The 17365-nt window shown below is 37.1% G+C and overlaps 1 protein-coding gene across 10 annotated transcripts in view; it reads left to right on the top strand.

The window, feature by feature from the left end:
• Nucleotides 1-17365, top strand: part of ABI1 (abl interactor 1) — a 117852-nt gene that overhangs the window by 62171 nt on the left and 38316 nt on the right. The window lies entirely within an intron of this gene.

Here is a 17365-nt window from a genome sequence, read left to right as displayed (position 1 = left end):
GTATGCTGCTCACTTATCACCCCTGAATACTTCGGTGTATATTTTCTAGACACAGGTATATTCTACAGCATAACCATAGTTCAGTCACCAGAATCAGGTGATTAACATTGATACATGCCACCATCTATTCCTCAAATTACATTTAAATTTTCCAGTTGTTTCAATAGCTTTGTAAGAAAAGGATCCAGTTGAGAAGGATTTATGTTAATCATGCCTCCTTAGTCGTCTTCAATCTGGAATAGTTCCTCAGTCCTCCTTTGCTTTCCCTGGCCTTGATACTTTTGAAAATTATAGGCCAGCTCATTTGTAGAATGTGTCAATTATGGGCATTTTATCTATCATCTATCTATCTGTCTGTCTATGAGAGTGTGAGGGGGGAAGGTCAGAGGGAGAAGCAGACTCCCTGCTTAGCAGGGAGCCTGATGTGGGACTCAATCCCAGAACTCTGAGGTTATGACCTGAGCTGAAGGCAGACACTTAACTGACTGAGCCACCCTGTGTCTTTATTTTTTCAAGGAAATTTTTGTTTACATTTTAAATCTTGTTCTAAGTTTCTCAAGTTTTGAGACTTACAAATCTATACTAATCTTCAAAGATCGAGGAAACCTGTAAAAGACCTGGCATGTACATCAGACATAACATCGCTAAAAATATTTTGTAAGAGACAGTAAAACTTATTGTTATAGGAATTTATATTTCAACTAATCAGTGATAATTTATCTTGTTATATTTTGTTATTAAGATCACATTGTATTTAAAAATTCTTTGGTTTCTGATTTGCTGCTGGTACTTGAGAACTTCTAAGAAATAAGTAAGTGTATTTAATTATGGCAGAACTTACTTCTAAAATAACCCTCTTGGTTAAAAACAAATTGTGCACATTTTAGCTCTCAGTTTGAACTCTGAAATAATTTGAAAATCCAGTGAAGGCAGTCAGAATCACTGTTCTAAGCCTTTTTTTAGATTATTTTTTCTTTTTAGCTGGTTTCCTTTCTAGCCACCTGCAGTTTTATGTGCAGTTGCACGTGTTCTTTTTTTCTAAAACTGTCCCCTTACCAAGCTTGGCATGTAATCTTCCTCTAATGCTTTTGGTTTGTTCTTTTTGAAGAGGAAAATGTAAATTATAAAACCTTCATTGAGTATTTCAATTAGTTAAAACTATTTTTGATAAAACATTGTTATTACAGAAGAAAAGACTGTCTCTAGGAATCCTTTTTGATTATAGTTTGTTTTGTCTTAATATAGTACATATTAACATATAGAATGTATCTTTTCTGTCTTTTTAAAACTTTCAGCTTTTTCCTGTTTTGTTTTTTTAAGCTTGTCTCATCTAAGTATAACTGGATTTTAAAAATCATAGTGCGATACTTCTTTTAACTGGGGCATTCATTGCATTTATACTTAATGTAGTTTGTGATATATTTGTATTCAGATGAGTCATTATTTTGTTGTACTTTGTATTCATGTTATCTGTTTTGTTTTTTTTCCCTCTTTCTCTAGATTAACATTCTCTTTGGATTAACATTCTTCAGAGTCCTTTGTGTGTGTATGTATGTGTGTGCATGAGTATTTTGTTTCTTGGTTATGGTGAATTATTTCCTTATAACCTTTATAAATTTTGATTGTGAGTCCATCTTAAGGTCTCATCTTTGAGATCTGTCTAGTGTAAGAGGAATACGTTGATAAGATAAATTGAAGATACACTCCTGGTTTTGTTAGGGATACCATCAGTACTGGACTGTTTAAAGTTTTGAATCTAAAGACTTCAGAGGAACACATTTCACTTCCTAGGATAACTGCTGCCCCTCCCCACCCCACGTGCGTGTGTGTGTGTGTGTGTGTGTGTGTGTGTGTTTGTGTGTTCGTTCTATAGCTGCTGTGATAAATTACCACAAACTTAGTGGCTTAAAATCATGTAACTTCACTATCCTTATAGTTACGGAGGTCAGAAGTCGGAAATGGGTTTCACTGGGCCAAAATTGACATGTGGACCAGGCTGTGTTCCTTCTGGACATTCAGTGGGAGAATCTGTTCTCTTATCCTTTTATTTTTAAGTTTTTTTTATTATTTATTTGACAGAGATCACAAGTAGGCAGAGAGAAGCAGGTGGGGGCGGGGAAGCAGGCTCCCTGCCTCGCAGAGAGCCCGACGTGGGACTTGATCCCAGGACCCTGGGGCCATGACCTGAGCCGAAGGCAGAGACTTTTTAACCCACTGAGCCACCCAGGTGCCCCTCTCTTACCCTTTTTCAGCTTTTAGAAACCCCCTGTGTTTCTTGGCTGGTGGCCTCTTCCATCTTCCAGCCAGAAATGGCCAGTTGAGTCATTTCACATGGCAGTTACTCTCTGATCAGCATTAACTCTCCTGGCTCCCTCTTTCCCTTTTAAAGACCTTTCTCATTATAGGAGCCCACCTCAGAAATCTCAGGTAATCTTTGTGCTCAAGACCCTTAACTTAATCATATATGCAAAGTCTTCCCTTTGCCATGTGAGTGCTGCCTTCCCACCTTCAGCAAACTGAACAAACAAAACTTACATTTTGTTCCCATTTGGCATAAAAGTCCTAGCCCCCTTTTTAGAAGCTAGCAAGTCTCTATAGAGTAGCTTCTTTCATGTTTCGGCTCTGGGTTTTAGTCCTTCCTTCTTCCCCTTCTAGGATTTTCTTTACTCTCTTTAGCATTGGGCTATGATTTTTTTTTTTCCTATCAATTTTTAAAAGATGCTGTCGTGGTCTCTTAAGGATATTTAGATCGTTTGTAGTGGGAGAGTTTTCAGGTTATCTAATCTGCCATATTGCCCCAGTTGCCATTCTTTGTATTAGCAAGGTATTAATGAGTTTAAAAAAAATTTTTTTTTTTAAATTTTATTTATCCATTTGTCAGAGAGAGAGAGAGAGAACGAGCGAGCACAAGTTGGGGGAGGGGCAGTGGGAGAAGCAGGCTCCCTGCCCAGCAAGGGGCCAGATGGGGGACTCCATCCCAGAACCGTGGAATCAATGACCTGAGCCGAAGGCAGCCGCTTAACCAACTGAATCACCCAGGTGTCCCAAGTATTAATGAGTTTTAATAAGATGTAAATCCTGTCACTTCTGTTTTCCTATTATTTTTGAATTTTTTGAATTTAAAGTGCTTTTAATTTAGCTTTTCTAAAAAAAACCTCAGTGAGTCTCATTGTTGAGGAAACTGATCCGTTAAGTCAGATTAAAAACATTTTATCTAATTGAACACTGTATTTTACTCTTACCAACACACTATCTTCTTAAATTTTAATCTGAACCCACTCTGATTATCTGGTCAGGTGGTTCTCTTTAAAAAAAAAAAAAAAAGTAAGTGTTATTTTCTGTGTCATCTGAGCGAAGGGTATATAGATATTATTCTGTACCCAGCTGTTACCATTGAGCTCATTTCACAATTTCCTACTTCTTTTCAGTAATATGTAGTTGTGGTTAAAAGCCATTCAGATGTTACCTAAAGGATTATAATGAAAAGTCAGGTTCTGGATTACCCCTTTCTAAGTCCATTCTTGCTCTCTAGAGCACTCATGTAGTGAGTGCTGTGTATCAGGCTTTTTATACATGTGAACACCGACCACTTAATTCAGCCTCACAGCAGTCCCATCTTACAAAGAAACTAATACACGAATAGTTAATGTGACTTATTTAGGTTCATATAGCTATTTAACCATGCAGTCTGGTTTTAGAATCTGCTTATCACTGGGATGCCTCACTGGCTCAGTTGGTGGAGTGTGTGACTCTTAATCTTGTGGTTGTGGGTTTGAACCCCACATTCGGTGTAGAGATTACTTAAAAATATAAAATCTTAAAAAAAAATCTGCTTTATTGCTATACTATACTGCTCTTAGTTGTAGACTATTTACTCTCAAACTTTTAAAGGCAGTAGACCATTTCTGCTAGGTTGCAGTATTGTCACTGAACTTTCTGATGTGTCTCTGATTTTATTTTATTTATTTATTTTTAAAGATTTATTTATTTATTTGAGAGAGAAAGAGAGAGCAGGGGGAGGGACAGAGGGAGAGAATCTTTAAGCAGACTCCTTGGCTGAGTGTGGAGCCCAGTGTTAAGGCTCTATCCCATCATGGCCCATGAGATCATGACCTGACCAAAACCAAGAGTTGGACACTCAGCTCACTGAGCCACCCAGGTGCCCTATGTCTCTGATTTTAGATCTTCTGTGTGTAACTTGCCTTTTTCTCTCTGGAAACCTTTGGAATATTTGTCTTTAGCTGTGATATTTTGAAATTTCATAGGGCTATATATAACTTGATACTGGTCTTTAAAAATAGATATGGTCCCCTACTTATGACAGTTGACTTAAGATTTTTTGACTTTATGACAGTGTAAGAATGATATGCATTCAGTAGAAACTGTACTTCGAATTTTGATCATTTCCTGGTCTAGTAATATGATGTACGATATTCTTCTGTGATGCTGGGCAGCAGGCATCTCAGCTCTGTCAGGAAGGTAAACAACTTTGATACACTTAAGACCATTATGTACCCATGAAGCCATTCTGTCTTTTACTTTCAATAGAGTATTCAGTAAATTACATGAAATATTTAAGACTTTGATATAAAATGGCTTTGTATGAAATGTAGGCTAATACAGGTGTTCTGAGAAGGTTTAAGTTTGGCTAGGTGAAGCTATAATGTTCGTTAGGTTATTGGGAAGGGAATTTTTTTTTTTTCCCTGTTTCTAGGCTTCTGCACTAATAGGTTGGTTCAGTAATACATGAGGTCTTTTGTTTGAATAAAACACACTTTTGATTTACAGTATTTTCAGCTTATAGGTTCAATAGGATATAACCCCATTGTCAGTTGAGGAAGATGTGTACGTTGCGCTGGCACTTGGAGAGATGCTACTATATTTTTGGGATACAGTGTTATTTAATAATTTCTTTTCCATTATATTCTCCGATCCTTTTTTCTAGATGTTCTATTCAGATATTAGACCTTTTGTGTTAATACTTTAGTGCTATTTTCCTTTTTAGTTTCCATCTCTTTGGGAGACTTAACTATAAATTCCACTATATCTATTTTTTAAAAAAATTTATTTATTTGACAGACAGAGATAACAAGTACTCAGAGAGGCAGGCAGAGAGAGAGAGAGGAGGAAGCAGGCTCCCTGCTGAGCAGAGAACCCGATGTGGGGCTCAGTCCCAGGATGCTGGGATCATGACCTGAGCCTAAAGCAGAGGCTTTAACCCACTAAGCCACCCAGGCGCCCCTCCACTTTATCTCTTATTATTATTATTATTATTTTTAAAAAATTTTATTTATTTATTTGACAGAGATCAAAAGCAGGCAGAGAGGCAGGCAGAGAGAGGAAGGAGAGCAGGCTCCCTGCTGAGCAAAAAGCCCAATGTGGGGCTTGATCCCAGGACCCTGGGATCATGACCTGAGCTGAAGGCAGCAGCTTAACCCACGGAGCCACCTAGGTACCCCTTATTTATTTTAGTTTTTACTATTCTTTTTAATTTTTAAGAGTTTTCTTGTTCTTTTTTCAAAAGTTAAATTCTTAGTAATGGATTATGTTGAATTCTCCTGCATATAATATAAATCCTTGGTTTTTTTTTTTTAAGATTTTATTTATTTATTTGATAGAGATCACAAGCAGACAGAGAGGCAGGCAGAGGCAGAGGGAGAAGCAGGCCCCCCGTTGAGCAGAGAGCCCAATGTAGGGCTTGATCCCAGAACCCTGAGATCATGACCTGAACCGAAGGCAGAGGCTTAACCCACTGAGCCACCCAGGCGCCCCTAAATCCTTGTTTTGAAGTATTTTTCTGATCTCTGAAAAATCTTTTTTTTTTTTTTTTTAAGTTTTTGCCTCCCCTTTATGAAATATGGACTCAAATAATGTAGAGATCCTTGGCTGTTTCTATTTAAGAATGAAGAACTGAAATGCTTAAGTAGAAACTCTGACAGATTCTCACTTGATGGGTGACTGGGTTTTAAGCAGGGGCATAGCAGATTTTCAGTATGTAGGAGTCTGTTCTTGTGCCATTATACTTCTGTTTCGGAGAATTTTCTATTTTTTTTCCCCCCACCTCCTGCCCCAAATTTTCTAATTTTTTATGAGAGTTGCATTCATGAGGGAATGCTGGCATTTTGAGAGCATGGTGAGTGGAAAGGGGGGAAAGTCCACTACTTAGTGTATAGACACGGACTCTGTTATCCAGCTTTTAGCTTTGTTCCTCTTTTTTATTTATTCATTCATTTATTTTAGATTTTATTTATCTGTTAGAGAGCACACCAGTGTGGGGTGGGGCAGAGAAGAGAGAGGGACAGGGAGATCATGACCCAGGCTGAAGTCAGATACTTGACTAACTGAGCCCTTCAGGCTCCCCATTCTTTACTTTTAAAAGCAGTTCAGTTGGAGCGCCTGGGTGGCTCAGTGGGTTAAGCCTCTGCCTTCGGCTCAGGTCATGATCTCAGGGTCCTGGGATCAAGCCCCGCATCGGGCTCTCTGCTCAGTGGGGAGTCTGCTTCCCCTGCCTTCTCTGTCTGCCTCTCTGCCTACTTCTGATCTCTGTCTGTCAAATAAATGAATAAAATCTTAAAAAAAAAAAGGCAGTTCAATTGAGATATAATTCATATACTGTATAATTCACCCATTTAAAATGTACAGTTGGGTGGCTTTTGATATATTCATAGAGGTATGCATCTATCAGCACAAGCTATTTTGGAACACTGTAATTACTCCAGAAAGAAACCCTTGGTACTCCTTAGCTACTGCTTCCCAATCTGTGTATCCTCTTTCTACCCAGCCCTAAGCAACTAGTAATCTACTTTTTATCTCTGTAGATTGTAGATTTGCTTATTTTGGATATTTCATATAAATGGAGTCATGCTATGTGTCGTTCTTGGTGATGACCTCTTTGATGTAGCATGTTTTCAAGATTCATTCATGTTTTAGCATGTATTAGTACTTATTCTTTGTTATTGCTGAATAGTCTGTTCTGTGGACATATAACATTTTATTTATCCACTTATCAGTTAATGGACTTTTGGATTTTTTCCACTGGCACCTGCATATTTGTTTACAAGTTACTGTGTGGATATAGGTTTTCAGATGTATTGGTTATATACCTAGGAGTAGAATTGCAGCTTCAAACGTAACTTTGTGTTTAACCATTCAAGGAGCTCGCAATTGTTTTTCCAAAGTGGTTATAGCATTTTACATTTTCACCAGCAATGTGAGAGTGTCACTTTCTGTGCATCCTCATAAACCCGGTATAGCCATTCTAGTGGGTGTCAAGTGGTATCTCATTGTGGTTTTGATTCTGTTCCTAACTTTTGTAGTCTGTAGAACCTGTCACTTAACAAATTCTGAGCCTCTTGAGGGTTATTATTTTTTTCTTTTAGGATATATTGTCTTGCTGTCTACATGCGTTTTGAGTTCTAGCTGCTTCTCTCTGTTCCTTTTTTCTTTTTTCTTTTAAAGAGAGAATGTGTGTGCATATGAGCAGGGAGGGGCAGAGGGAATCTTAAGCAGCCTCCACATCCAGCCAGAGCCAGACTCAGGGCTGGATCCCATGACCCTGAGGTCATGACCTGGATCAGAATCAAGATTTGGATGCCCAAACGACTGAGCTACCCTGGTTCCCCTTCTTCTCTCTGTTCTGATCAGTACCTTGACTCCATTTGCTTTCTGATATCCAAGGATTTATTGGTAGTTCTTATCCATTGATTTTTCTCCTATTATTTCCCCTTGTTGTTATAGGGAGGAAAAAATGTATATTTTATGAATTACTTATGCAAAATATTTATTTTAATTATATATAAATTAATTTTTTGGCATTGATTTTGGTGGAAGTCTCAGAAGGGAGAGCCATGAATGTATCGTCAGTCCTCTAAATTTAATCTGAAGTATGAGTTTGTACCTTCAAATATCTTCTCTCTGTAAATATCCCCAAATGTGGATGTTACTTGTAAGAATTACAGTACCACAAATACCTTTATGATGAATATGAAAGAAGTAAGTAGGCTCAGAAAGGGCTACAACTGAGTATAATTCAAATCTTTTCAAAGTGTTGGATTTGATTCTTTTTTTCTGGTAATACTAATTTCCACTCGTTATATGTTTAATGTGGCTAGACATCTTAAATGAACTCAGTAATAGTTTTTAATTTCTTTCTTTCTTTTTTTTTTTTTTTTTAAGATTTTATTTATTTATCGGGGGGTGGGGAGAGACAGCACAGGCAGACAGAATGGCAGGCAGAGGCAGAGGGAGAAGCAGGCTCCCTGCCAAGCAAGGAGCCTGATGTGGGACTCGATCCCAGGACGCTGGGATCATGACCTGAGCCGAAGGCAGCTGCTTAACCAACTGAGCCACCCAGGCGTCCCTAGTTAAATTTCTAAGATTGATTATAAGATCTGTATTTTTTTTTTTTAGTTTTTATTTATTTATTTAAAAGAGTATGAGAGCCCAAGTAGTGGGAGTAGCAGACGGAGAGGGAGCAGGAGGCTCTCCACTGAGCAGGGAGCCCAGTGCAGGGTTTGATCTCAGGACCCTGGGATCATGACCTGATCCGAAGGCAGACACTTAACTAGCTGAGCCACCCAGGCGTCCCAAAAGTTGTGTTTATTTTTAGCTTTAGGCTTTAACTGGTTTAAGGTCTAGTAAACTCAGTTAAATGCATGCATATGGATTGGGGAGCAGAGTAATAAAAATAACAATAAAACCTAACATTTAGTTCTTTCTGTATGCTAGACAGTGCTGAACATCCTTTATGTATAATAACTCATTTCATCCTCACAATAATTGTGTGAGGTTGGTAAATTTTTTTATTTTTGTATCTCATTTGTACAGTAAGAAACTGAGGGCATGGAGAGTTTAACTCACTTTCTCTAGGTCACACAGCTAGTAAATGTAGAGTCTACTTTTAAATCAATGCAGTCAGGTTCTTGAGCTTGTGCTCTTAGTTGTTAGACTATAATGCGTGATATTTCTGCAGAATTTTAAATACATATATTATCTTTTTAAGAAGGGAGAGGCACTTACGAAATAGTAAAAAAAAAAAAAAAGTTAATTTTTAGTAAGGAGTGGTAGGTAGGGGAATAAGTACAAATTCATGACCTGGTATTTGGAAGATAAACTGTGATCTGATGTTCTCTTAAAAGTTCATATTTGTCACAGATCCTAATTTGGATCAAAAATGGTCATCAGTAAATTAAGCACAAAAAATTCTTTTTTGAGGTAGATGTATAATCAGTCACCATGTGTAGTGTTCTGCATTGTGTCTTACTTTCTTAAGCAGGAGGAGAGGAGACAGAAAAATGTCATTGGGTGGTACTGAAAAATTGGATATGGGCCAAAGTGTTAGTGACAAATCCAGTTTTTCCCAGGATAAAATATTTCAGGATAATTTTGATCCAAGTGTTTTAGATTATGTTTTTGTACCAGAGTCTTATTTTGCAGCTCATCTTTTCTAAATAGCTCTATTTTATAGTGTGTATATATAGGTCATTCTGAATCAAGTTAACTTTGCAGTTGATTGAGACCTTGTTTCAAGCTTATTGAACAAAGCTCTGTAACACAGAATTTTGGGCATAGGGCCATTTCCAGAGTCTGGTCCAAATAGCAGTAACAAACAAAGATTGTTTCTTTCTTGGCTGAAGGCTTTCTCTGTGTGGCTTGTCTCAGGACTCTTTTACACTTTTTCTATCCCTTTTATACTCCTCTCCCTTTTCTATTCAGGGCAAAAGTGTTTCGATTTTCATTCTGTAGTTATTCTTTCAGCAAACATTTATCATGCCTTTACTTATATACGAGGTTCTTTACTTGAAATGTATAATGCCCTCCCTGTATTGGCAGTGGCCATTGTGAGGATAGTAGACCTTCCAACATGATACTGTAGAAAATATGTGAAATGTTAAGTAGTTTTGCTGTGTTGTACTTTTCTGCGGTAGCTTTCTGTCTTTTGATAATTAGTTTTTTTTTTTTTTTGAGGATCTATAAAACATGTTTTTCTATCCGTCCCCCCCCCCCCCCCGATTTGGTAAGGGGAAGGATAGAGAACTTAATTAAAACAACTTGTTTCAATATAATAGTTTAAAATAGGGGCGCCTGGGTGGCTCAGTGGGTTAAGCCACTGCCTTCGGCTCAGGTCATGATCTCAGGGTCCTAGGATCGAGTCCCACATCGGGCTCTCTGCTCAGCAGGGGCCTGCTTCCCTTCCTCTCTCTCTGCCTGCCTCTCTGCCTACTTGTGATCTCTCTCTGTCAAATAAATAAATAAAATTCTAAAAAAAAAAGTAATAGTTTAAAATAATCATATCTTAAAGTATTATTTAAAAACCTTGTGTACTTACAAAATTTGTCTTATTTCAACATTTGTTTTTAAAAAATTAATGTTTTCCTTTCTAAATATACTCACTTCTGGAATATTTTAATTAGAACCTTTGCTTTCCACAAAATTTACTTTGCCCATTCAATTCCTGATCTGCTTATATTATAAAGGGCCTGTTTGACCCTTTAAAAAGAAATGGCCAGATTTGATTTTCTAATTTCTTTAGTATTCCCTTGTTAACTTTTAATCAGAACAGATTTAACTTATTTTTATTCATGCTGTTAAAAATTTTCTCATACGTCTAACCAGGTATTGTATTTTCATGTCTCTTTGCCTTTGCTTATGCTGTTTCCTCCACTTGGATTTTCCTCTGTCCCCCATCCTCCTTTCTTCTTTTTCGTCTGCCAAATATGGCTGGCCAAAATGAGGTTTCTTTTATGGAGTTCCGTGATGCTGCTTGAAGAATATTAATCATCTTTTTCTCTGTGCTCTTATTTAGTACTTTGTGTGTGATTAAAGACTTTTGAAAAATTATACTTAATACAGTCAAAAGAATAAATGGAATGCATGTTACAACATTTGTAATAATAAAACAAACACCTGTGAATCCACCACCAAAGTTAACTAGAAAATGATCAGTTCTGTTTCTTCTACCTGTGTGCTTTAATCCATACTCCCAATTTCCTTGCCCTTCAGAAAAGTTTATCACATAAATATGTGTTCCTAGACAATTATTTAATTTTATGTTTGGGTTTAGTAAACATTGGTTCATGCTAGATGTAGTCTAATATTGCTTGCTTTTTAAAAATTAAGCATTATGGGGGGCGCCTGGGTGGCTCAGTGGGTTAAAGCCTCTGCCTTCAGCTCAGGTCATGATCTCAGGGTCCTGGGATCGAGTCCCACATCGGGCTCTCTGCTCAGCGGGGTGCCCGCTTCCTCCTCTCTCTCTGCCTGCCTCTCTGCCTACTTGGCCTCTCTGCCTACTTGTGATCTTTCTCTGTCAAATAAATAAATAAAATCTTTAAAAAAAAAAATAAAAAAATAAAAAAAAATTAAGCATTATGTTTCTAAGATGTATCTGTACTTCATGTATAGTTCATTCATAGTGATTCATTCATATTATGTATAATATTTCAAATATAAATATGCTGCTTGTTTGCATTTTCATTTAATGGATCTGGAATTGATTTTTTTTCCTTTAGTGTGAGTAGGGATCCAGTTTTTAGTGTTTCTTGCTATATGGAAACTAGTTGCCCCATTTGAATAATGTATTCTTTCCTATTATGTCATCACTGTACGGTACCAAGTTTCCTAGTTAAGTATGAGCTTATTTCTGAGTTCACTTCTTCTGTTGAATTTGTCCATAGTCTTACTCACTATGGCTTTATAATAAACCTCAATGGGCAGGTCACTTCTCCCCCTTTCTCATTTTTTTTTTTAACCTTACATTGGTCATTCTTTCCGTTTTGCCCTTCTGTATATACTGAGAAACGATAAAAGACCTCTTGGGGTTTTTTTTTTTTTTTGAGTCATTGATGTTGCAGATCTGTTTGGAAGATTAGGTACCAATACTTCTTTGGATGGGGTTGGGGGAATGAGAGAAATGTCTGGTTGTGAGCAAGTGGGTGTGTGTTATACTTGGCTTGGAAGGCCACATAGGTTTTTTTTTTTCCAGGTTAATTTTTCAAACTCCCATTTCACTGTTTCCTTATGTCTTCCCTTATTTATAACTGATTGGGGAGAGTTTGTTATGGTTTTTTAGAATGTTCTGATCATTTCTCTTGATTATCTTATGTTCCACATTGTCATGTTTCTCTCACAACTCTTGATATTATTTGTACTTGTATTGAGTCTGTCAAAAGAGTTTTCTGTTTGTGTTATCTTAGCTCTAGATTATGCCTCTTATATTCAAATTCAAAGGTTTTACTTGCTTTGTAGTCAACTGTCGCAACTATATCTTGTTCCTGGCCCATTGTACAATTTGATTTTGTGTGCTAAAAATGCAACATAAAATATTCATAAAATTAAAATTATTTTTAAACTGTGAAGACTTTCTTCAAATTAAAACAATTTTTACAGGGGTGCTTGTGTGGCTCAGGTAGTTGGGCATCTGCCTTCAACTCAGGTCATCATCCCAGAGTTCAGGGATCAAGCCCTGTATCAGGCTCCCTGCTCAGTGCAGAGCCTGCTTCTCCACCTGCTACTTCCTCTCCTCCTGCTCCCTTGCTCTCTCTCAGATAAATAAATAAAATCTTTTAAAAAAATTAAAAATTTTATAAACCATTGCATAATTTCAAAACTGGACAAGGAAATTGTTAAACTGTTTTATTGTCATTTGCTTATGTTGAACTTAATTCCTTGATTTTTTTGAGCTTTGAATTATATATAAGGTCTTCAGGAGTTTACTTTTCCCTTAATAGATGATCCTCTGAACATGTTTATTCTATCTTTTGCTTCCAAATTTATCTCCATGTACATTCTGTTTTGACTGGATACTCCTTTAGGTGCTGAATCATCAAACATGATCTTCATTTATCAGAACTTTTCTTTGGGTTTCTGGTTTTTCTCTAGTTTGTTCTACTGATAGCCACATCTGTAACATCTACTTTCAAGTCAGTTTTAGTCTTTAGGGCTTATCTACTACCTTCGGATCACTGAGTTTTGAACTTCTAGAATTGTAAGCTCATTAGACTGATCTGAGGAGTACTGTAAAATCCTACCATTGCTAGTGGCAAAACTGGAGATTTGAACATAATTCACATTCATCATCTTTCTTTTTTTATTTTTTAAAATAAAAATTGTGTATATTTAAGGCGTACAACATGATTTGATGTACATCTACATAGTGCAATGATTACTACAGTCAAGTTAATTAACTTCTTCTCATAGTTACCTATTGTGTATTATGAGAGCGCTTGAAATTTACTCTTTGTAAATTTTTAGTGTTTATATTGTGTTATTAACTGTTGTCATCATCTATACATTAGATCTCTAGGCTCACTCATTCTGTGTAGCTGCAACTTTGTAGCCTTTAACCAGTAACTTCCCATTTCCCCCACTCCCAGAATCTGGTAACCATCTTCTACTCTGGTTTTTGTGCATTCTGCTTTTTAGATTCTCCATTTCCTCCACCTCCCCACCCCATCTCCTTCTGTGTGTTTGTCTTTCTGTGTTTGGCTTAGTTCACTTAGCACTTAGTTCACTCCAGGTTCAGTGTTCTAATACACAATGTGGTATGTCCATTTTTTCACATTAATATTTTAGACATACTTTGCCTTAACTTCAGGGTTGTAGGTTGGATAGTTTGATAACTAAGATTCAGATTTGGTTAGTTTTTTTAAGTAAGATTCCGATTTGGTTAGTTTTTTAAAGTACTTTTTTGTATCAAGCAATATTATTCTGTTATCCCATCCCCATTTTATATAAGCAAAATGGAATCTTAGCTAAAAAGCTTGCGTGAAATCCCACTCGTACCTGAAAGAGCCAGTGTTCAAACCTAGGTTTTCTGATTTCATTTTTGTGTGTTTGTGTAATTTTCAGCTATGCTTCATAGGTCTAGGGATTGCTGCAGGGTGATCACATGGGTAACTAGGGTAACTCTTAAATTTTATCTCCAGTATATTATAATTGAAAACTAATTTCCTTTATATCAAACTGCTTATTTTGATATCTAAAGACGAAAAAACTGAAAGTAAGGAAATTCAAGTGTGAGAAGGAATTAGTCTCCCTGAAAAAGCTAACTTTGGCTTGGCGAGCATATGCATGCTGTTGTTACACAAATGTTCCAAGTCTGTTCCCCTCCTCCTACCTGCGGTATTCACTCACCCTGCCATATGGAGGGCTGTGCCTTGCAGGAAGGGTTGTGATTTGGACTTTTGTTAATTCTTACTTGGGAAACTGGGGAGGGAGTGGACTCAGAAAAAAGCTTCAAGTAATTTGAAATAGTGTCCTGAATATATCTGCAGTGTATAAGGGAGGGTGAAAAAAGATTATTTTAAGGAGAGTTAACCATGATATTTGAGAGAAATAGGGAAAGGACTTGAGCCATTTTGAATTTTTTTCCTGTGAAGACTGGGAACCACGTGTGATGTTCTTTTAATAGGATTTAAGCAGGTGAGATGTCTTCAAAGTTTTTCATTTTATTTTCTCAAGTTTACTGTGTTTGTAAAGATAACCATGGTTACACCATAAAGAACAGATTGGAAAGAGAATAGATTGACTGCAAGTGGACCAGTTAGAAACTTTTGCAGTAACTAAGGTGAGAGATGATACTGTAGATTGACTAGGATGAAGGTGTTGGAGACAGAAGGAAACATTTCTGGTTTGTATACATGTATGTTTTTAAATTGAGGTAAAATTGACATATTAGTTTCAGCTGTGCAACATAATGATTCAATATTTGCATATATTGCAAAGTGATCACCACAATAAGTCTAGTTGACATCTGTCCCCAAACATAGTTAACAAAAATTATTTTCTTGTGATGAAGATGTTTAAGATTTACTCTTAGCAACTTTCAGATATACAATAAAGTATTATTAATGATAGTCACATGCTGCATATTACATCCCCACGACTAACTTATTTTATAATTGTCAGTTGTACCTTTTGACTCCCTTAACCCATTTTGCTGAGCCCCTGCCTCTGGCAAATACTAATCTGTTCCCTGTACCTGTGGGCTTGTTGTTTGTTTTTTAGATTCCAAGAATAAAGTGAGATCATATGGTATTGTCTTTGTCTTATTTCACTTAGCATAATATCCTCAAGGTCCGTTCATGTTGTTGCAAGTGACAGTACTTCATACTTTTTTTATGACTGAAAAGTACTCCATTGTATAATATACCATTGTGGTGGTATGTATATGTGTGTGTGCGTACGTGTGTATATATATATACGTACGCACACACACCACAACTTCTTTATCCATTCATTCATTGATGGACTTAGATTTTTCCCTCCCATATCTTGGATATTATAAACAATGCTGCAGTGAACATGGGAGTGCATGTATATTTTTGAATTAGTGTTTTTATTTTCTTCAGATAAATACTTAGTGATACTGGATATGAACTAAGTGCTAGATGTCTGACTTAGTAACTTTAGATAGAGAACTGTTGTAGGAACATTGAAATAGAGTTGGGTAGACTATGTCTGATTTTGGGTACTGTCATTTTGAGGTACCATTGATGTTATCTGATGGGAATGTTACACTTTTTAAAAAAAAGATTTATTTTAGAGAGAGAACATGGGGATGGGGGAGGGGCAGAGGAAGAGAATCTTAAGCAGACTCTGCTGAGCGTGAATCCTGATGGGAGACTTGAACTCACGACCCAGGATCGTGACCTGAGCTAAAACCAAGAGTTGGATGCTCAACTGGTTGAGCCATCAGGTGCCCAATTACACTTTTTTTGGGTACAATTCTGCAGCTCAAAGGAGAGGTATAGGATAAGGTTTATGTGTTTATAAGTGGCAATTTAAACTTGAATGTGAATGAGTTTGCCAAGGAGAGGTTATAATTTGGAGAGAACCTAGGGTGCAGTATGGAGGCATTGCATCTGTAAGGTGACCTCCCAAAGGACACAGAAATGAGTGTCTAGGGAGTTAAGAACAAACCAAGGTGAGTGTTGGTCCATGTTTTCTTTTTACCCTTCAGTGAAATCTCAGTATTTTCTGTGGAATTATGAATCCCCAGACTTAATTCCAGGTCAGTCAGAATTTAGCTAAAATTTATACTAATTAAACTTCTGCTATTAGAAAAGGAAACAGTTTATTTATTTTTTAAAAGATTTATTTATTTATTTTGGAGAGAGAAGGAGCATGTGCATGTGTGAGTGGGGGGAGCAGCAGAGGGAGAGAATCTTCAAGCATACTCCTGGATGAGTGCCAAGCCCAGTGTGGGGCTTGATCTCACCATCCCTGAGGTCATGGCCTGAGCTGCAACGAAGAGTCAGACGCTTAACCACCTGAGCCACCCAACCGCAGAAAAAGAAAGAATTTAAAAGATAAGTAGAGGAAAAGAAATAATTTAAAAGATAAGTAGAGGCGATTAAAAAAATGTATCTTTTTTTTTAAAGATTTTATTTTATTTTTAAGATTTTATTTATTTATTTGACTGAGATCACTGGCAGGCAGAAAGAGGCAGGCAGAGAGAGGAGGAAGCAGGCTCCCTGCTGAGCAGAGAGCCCGATGTGGGGCTCCATCCCAGGACCCTGAGATCATGACCTGAGCTGAAGGCAGAGGCTTTAACCCACTGAGCCACCCAGGTGCCCCCAAAATGTAGCTTTTTAAATTCAATTTGTAACATGTAACCAGATAATCTTCAGAACTACTGAAGCCAGGGTACCGGCTTGACTATAAACTGTTTCACTATAAAAATGGGTTTGCTTTTTTTTTAAGAACTGTGAAGGGTCTGAGAATTTGCCATCTGTGCAAGCTAGCAATTTAGCCTGCTTTAGTTTCATAGATGGTGGTAGAAGATAAAAGACTTCTGGGTCATAGACCAAGGACTTTATTATTTATGAAATTAGCAAGAGCCATTGTTGGTATGTGTGTTAGTTTTCCAAGCCCAGGCTCCATATAGAGATGTGAAGAGGGCTGAGTGATGCCTGTGGTGATGCCTCTCCTGTATTGCAGTATTGTGTGTTACAGGAAAAAACCCTCTAGGTTAGGGAACCCAACTTTTATGATGGGAAGTAGCCTGCCTGATGTTAATCCTGGAGGGGGATGTCATCTTTATTGTACTAGATAGTAAATGAACCTGCCTGTCACTCCCGAGGGAGACATTTTTATCCTTCATGGCTGTTTGCTATATATACTTAATATATTATGGAACAAAAAGAGGCAATGGCTCCACTTACAAGATATATAAATATTAAGGAAAATGGATAATTTGCCTTCAACAATTTTTGTCCCTAATTTCTATACATTGCTTGACTTCTGGTAGAATTTCCCATGATGATGCTCTTCATTGGTCCCTCTAATTAATTTGTCTGACAAAGGCTGGGACCAGAGCCATTCAGTTTATTTCATAAGACATTTAATTAAGGTTACATACTATCAA

The sequence above is a fragment of the Mustela erminea genome, chromosome 6, assembly GCF_009829155.1.
Source record: "Mustela erminea isolate mMusErm1 chromosome 6, mMusErm1.Pri, whole genome shotgun sequence".
Lineage (NCBI taxonomy): Eukaryota > Metazoa > Chordata > Mammalia > Carnivora > Mustelidae > Mustela > Mustela erminea.
Note: the sequence above shows the minus strand (reverse complement) of the source record. Positions and strands in the feature narration are given on the sequence as shown.